General features: G+C 32.2%; 1 long non-coding RNA gene across 1 annotated transcript; it reads right to left on the reverse strand.

The window, feature by feature from the left end:
• Positions 1–225: 225 nt before the first annotated feature.
• LOC108360796 (uncharacterized) lies at positions 226–452 on the reverse strand. The gene is made up of 2 exons (XR_001847188.1): positions 393–452; positions 226–316 (listed from the first exon to the last, which is right to left on the reverse strand). It is a non-coding gene; the product is annotated as an uncharacterized LOC108360796 (long non-coding RNA).
• Between the last annotated feature and the right edge of the window lie 5,469 nt (positions 453–5,921).

Below are 5,921 nucleotides of genomic sequence, written 5' to 3' on the forward strand. Positions count from 1 at the left end.
TTATGGAGTCAGCTCATTCAACTAACTCATTTGACTCTTTGTATGTTACACTCATTCGTATCGTAGACCCGTTTGAGGCATAAATGCGGTACAGCGGCCGTTGAGATAAAACAAAACTTTAAAGTGGGCGTGGTCAGCTCCTTTCTACTGATTTGAAAGGTGTAAATTTTTGTTTGTGCAACTTAATAGGGGCGGTGCTAGGGGGAGGGTAAAGGTGTCATTTTCAATATTTTCAAAATCTTATATTTCGAAAACTATTGTACCGAATTTCAAAATGTGGATATGGTTGGAAAGGCAATTGATTTGATATGCACACCTTTATATAACTTACATACATACATACATATTTCNTGTGGATATGGTTGGAAAGGCAATTGATTTGATATGCACACCTTTATATATCTTACATACATACATACATATTTCGAGAAAAACTAAAAAAAAACGAAATTATAAGAATTTTTGAGATTTCACATAACACCCGCAATACAAAATACATGTGGTTGTTGTTGTTGTATTCTTGTCACCACCTTGTATAAATTCGCTTCGTGCAAAAACACAATGCAAGACTTTGTCATGCTAAACACTGTGGCGAAGTGAGAGAGTTATATGGAGTGAGAGAGTTATATGAGCCACTATGATTCAATTGAATCATGTGAGCCCTAGGGCATCAACTGAATTACTAAGTTACATTTTTTTTTGACAGGCAGTCTGAGTTACCGATTCACTTATGGGAAACGGGATCCGTACGATAAGTCGAAAATAAAAATGTCGAAAGAGAAATGTCGAAATTTAAAACGGGATCCGTACGATAAGTCGAAAATAAAAATGTCGAAAGAGAAATGTCGAAATTTAAAACGGGATCCGTACGATAAGTCGAAAATAAAAATGTCGAAAGAGAAATGTCGAAATTTAAAACGGGATCCGTACGATAAGTCGAAAATAAAAATGTCGGAAGAGAAATGTCGAAATTTAAAAATTTTTTAAATCTCGAAATAATGTTTAACCGAAACGCAAAATGTCGAAATCGTATGCTTTCGAAATGAATAATTCGAAAAAAATGCAAAACGCGTAAATTGTCGAAAAAAAGTCGAAAAAGTCGAATGTGTGAAAAAAATAAAAATTAAAAGTGTTCTAAGTAGATTTTCAAATGTTCTAGAGTTCCTAAGATGGAAAAAGAAAGTTCTACAAAATTACGCAGAAAAAAAAATTTTAACGTGTTATTTAAATTGATTTTAACTTTTTGAAAAGATGGCAACTCTCTTAAAATATTTCTACAATAAAGCATTCTCGTTTGATACCCACATTAAAATATTTCGTTTAAACTTTTTCAAAGAATTGATTTAAACTTTTTTAACAGGCGGCAACCCTATTACAAAATACTTCCGAAATATATAGTTTCTGAACCGCTTTCGCTTGCTAATATTTTGTTAAACTTGTTAATTAATCGGGTTTTTTTTGAAAGAGGTGGCAACTCCAAAAAATATTTTATATGTTAGTATATTATATCTATATTCCAAATTTAATTGAAATATATCCAGACGTTTTAGCGTGAGCGAGCAACAAACATACTCACTCACAAAATTTCACATTTATTATATTAGTACATAGGATTAGTGGAATTTAACTTAAATAAATCAACCTGTTGAAATAATGTAATGAATGATGTGTAAAATTCGCGCGAATTTTACACATCATTCATTACATTATTTCGATATTTTTTTTCGACATTTTTATTTTCGACATTTTTCCTTTCGACAATTTTTTTCTCGACATTCTTGATTTTCTAAAAATTTTTTTTCGACATTTTTTTTCGGGGTTTTTAGTTTCGACAATTTAAATTTCGACGTATCATACCAGACCCAGGGAAACAAGTTACACACCTCTAATTTGTATATGGGAATTGAAGTCGGATGTGTTTTTTGCTTAAAAATTACTTGTTTAATAAAAAGTTCTTTTAACACAAGATGCGCTCAACTTTCAAAAGTAATAAAAAACGTTAAATAAAATAATCAAAAAAAAAATATTTTTTTTTAAGAAACTTTTATTTAACATGTATGTATAATCAAATGAATAAAGTAAAATAGTGTAACAAAAGATTTTTTAGCAAGAAAATTTTGTTAAAACTGCACCAAAATGAATAAAATATAATAAGTTAAGCTTTCATTAGAGCTTTCTTTCACTATTTGGCTTTTAGTAGTTTTAACGAAAGCTTTACTTATTTTGTTTTATTCATTTTATTGCAGGTTTAAAAAATTCGACTTACTTTTTTCCAAACAGTATTTTTCTTCCACATGGTGCATATACTTATTTTCTGTTTTCTTCATGACTTAGGTAATACGACATGGTGTATTATATATTTGTAAATAAAACTCAACTTGCCTACCACACTTTCAGTCCCGGAATGTATTATACAATTACTTATTAAATGAGAACGTATTGAAACGCTAACAATATTTATTGAAAATAAATCAAAACAAGAAATAAAATATTAACGATTTTTCTGCAAAAGAATTATGTGGTAACGAGCCAAGGGCTGTTCAGATAGTTACTTATAACTGTTTTCTTAATTATATCCCACGAATAAAAAAAAATATGAGAACAAAAGTTTGTTGTGAAATTTTTATAATTTTGCAATTCCTGAATGTCAATATTTCGCAAAAATAAGGTGATACGATTTTAGTGAAAATGGATTTCGGTTACGTAGGTGATAACGAACAAAGTTGCATTTTCAATTTTCGTCGTACGTTTCAGTGAACTTTTAACTAATTCAGGAACAGTGTGTGAATGTAAACAAAATTTCAAAAGCTGTTCGTCTAACTTGCAAGTTTCTGCAAATTTTATGTTCGCGTACTATTTTGGATATTTTTTACTTGTGAGAGAACAGATGACATTTTGCCGGAATTTTGCTGTTGGACATTTTTTACTGGAGATTTTAAACGAACGTACCTATTGACTAACCAACATTTAACAGAACTGTTACAAACGGCTTTAACTGACGAAAAACCAGGTTTTGATAATTAGGCCAAAGATCTTTTGAATTTTTTTAATATCTACCTTACGTACATTAGTATAATAATAAAATTAAGGTTTTTCATTTCTAATAATATTTTTTTTTTGTGGCTCTTTGTTGCATTTAGAATTTACATGTGGCTCTTTTCGGCCTCGGTCTGTTATATATTGTAAAATATTGTATGTGACAAATTACTACAAGCCTCTTTCTATTACATTTTTTGTTTTATCGTTTACGAGCCTTTCTCTAACTTTTCGCCGATCGAGAATCCCTCGTAAAAACGATCTTAAAATGTATGTTTTCTTGCTGGCTGGGTATGAAAGCCTAAACACTACCCTTTAATACTCAAAATCAAAAAAATTTGGTCCGAACACAATTGGAAACAGTTTTTTATATGAGTGTGCACGACTCTTTTTTTAACTCTTGTTTTGCCTGCTTTTGATCACTTGCGATAAATGAACCTGAGGCGCTGGATATTTCTTAAGACGCTGAAATTGAAGCTCAAACCTTCATATAAGAGAACATAACATAGGCCATTAAAATGTATCAACATGTATGTTGGCTAAAATATTACAGCTGATCGTTATAAGATTTGTCCCGTAGAGCCAGAATCTGATCTTGAAAATTTTAAATTGACTTGGGTTTAAAGGTGTATTCTTCATCTTCATTTCCACTGCTATAGTCAGTGTCCATCAGTATTTGGTGATTAATCCATGAAATCTCGAGTTGTACTTCAAAGATTGGTAAAGGAATTTCTGCAGTATATGGATGAAGACCGTAAACCGTTTAACCATAATTTTCTACGCTAAAAATCCTATAAGAATCGGCTGTAATAAATTTGTTCAACATAACATTGTTTAAATTTGGTTGGCCTGTGTAATCATTTTTATTTTGCAAATTCTTTTATAAATTCTTCAAAAAACTAGAAAAATATGAATATCAACGATTTAAATAGTGGACTATTAGACAGAGAAATGAAAACAAGACTGTTGGACGAAACAGAAACTCACAAGAACTTTTGTATTAAAGCATTAAAATCGGACTCTGCCCGAGGTAATCACAATAAACTTCTATAGCTTTCGTTGCTTTTTATTGGTGACGACAAACTTTACTAACGTTTACCGAACATGAAAAAGTCACTATCCGAAACAATTGACTGTCTTCGCAAATAGCGATTATAGCGATTTCATTACGGTTGGCGTTGTTGTTCGTCTGCCAATCGATATGGCTTTCTTTTCGATCCTTCGTTATGGTTTGGCAAAAAGGGAAAACGAATTTTTCAATCAGGAATGGCTGTTAAAAGATTTTAGTCGGGCGTTGACATTCAAAGAAGAATAAAAACAATATTTTTTCCAAGGTGGCGAACCCGTGCTTATTTTCATTCCTTACTTTTGAATTCATGACTTAACAATTTTTCATAAAACGTACATTAATATTTACATGTAGTTAGGTAGGGATGTTCCGATACTAGTAAATACGAGTATGAACTTGGTACTTTTGTTTCGATTCCAACTACTTTTTTACTCGAAACTTTGTTTCGATACCTACTTGGTATCGAAAGAAGAGCACTTGTATCGAATCGATTTGAGCAAGTGCCATATCTTGTCGGCCATATTTTTTCTGTGGAAGAAACTTTGCACAGCGTCGTTTTTATGAAAAATAATTGCTTTAAGCAATGGCATCGCAAAAATCTAAGGTGTGGATATATTTTTTCAAAGTTAGTGATACACCAGTAAAATGCAAGCAATGCTTTCAAGCCGTCAAGTTTTGTGGGAACCTTTCAAAGGTTGGATTTTTTGTCTAAGGAGTCGTATTACCTCTACCGTTACTAATGAACAAATATATATGTATATTGACACCTGAGCGGAAGATCGAGCTATCTCGGCAGCCAGTTCGAAAATGCCCTATGTTAGAAAACTCTTCAAGAAAGTCCTATTTCAGAATTTGGTTCATAAACGCACTATCTCAAATGAAAATATTTCAGATAGGGTATTTTGAACCGAATTCTAAAATAGGGTGTTCTTAAAAAGTTTTTTTAGATAGGGCGTTTTTCAATAAAATTTCTGAAATAGGGCGCTTTTGAAAAGTTTTCTGAGATAGGGCGTTTTCGCACTGGCTGCCGAGATAGGTCGACCTTCCATCAAGTGTCGTAAAAGGTATGTCACAGATAACGCCTGAAAATTACTTTCGCTTTGGTGCATATAAAAGGATGAAAAATTATTCATATAAGTAGGTAACGATACAATCGGTTTACTCATATAAGTAGTATCGAAATTGCGATTTGAGTAAACTCATGTAAGTTGGTATCGATACTTTGATGGTATCATACATACATATGTGCACATATAGGCATATGTCAGGACTAGGGAATCCAATCTCGCCAAGGCGGGGATCATAAATGAGGGACTACACATACGGGATCCGCGGGATTTTTTTTACAAAAAACAACTAAAAAGACGAATGCGAGTTGTGAACGTGCTCGTCAAAATGTTCGTCGTGCATGACTGTATTAAATATACATAATTTTATAACCAAGTAGATAATTTCAGGTGTTAAAAGCCCTTTCGAAAGGCCTTCCTCAGAGTCAAGAGACCTTCCACTCTACATTCCTTTCTCCTTTCTTTTTTACATAGACTGGCATCAATTGACTGGCACTGACACTGGCTTCTTCTTTCGCTACCCATAGAAGGCCTTCCAGGCTTTTATACTTCAGAAGGCCTTTTGGAAGAGTTGATTCAAAGTTTCTCCTTTAATTTATAAAATTCATACAATTTTAAAGTATTTGCTTAAGGTTTATATCAAATATGTGTTATTGCAACTTATAATGTACATATATTAATAGTTCCTATTATTACCTACTCCGAGCTGGTTTATAATAAGCTAGACTCTGCAACGGCTTATAAGATCA

The sequence above is a fragment of the Rhagoletis zephyria genome, unplaced genomic scaffold (genome assembly GCF_001687245.7).
Source record: "Rhagoletis zephyria isolate East Lansing unplaced genomic scaffold, Rhagoletis_zephyria_1.1 Rzeph_scaffold_00630, whole genome shotgun sequence".
Lineage (NCBI taxonomy): Eukaryota > Metazoa > Arthropoda > Insecta > Diptera > Tephritidae > Rhagoletis > Rhagoletis zephyria.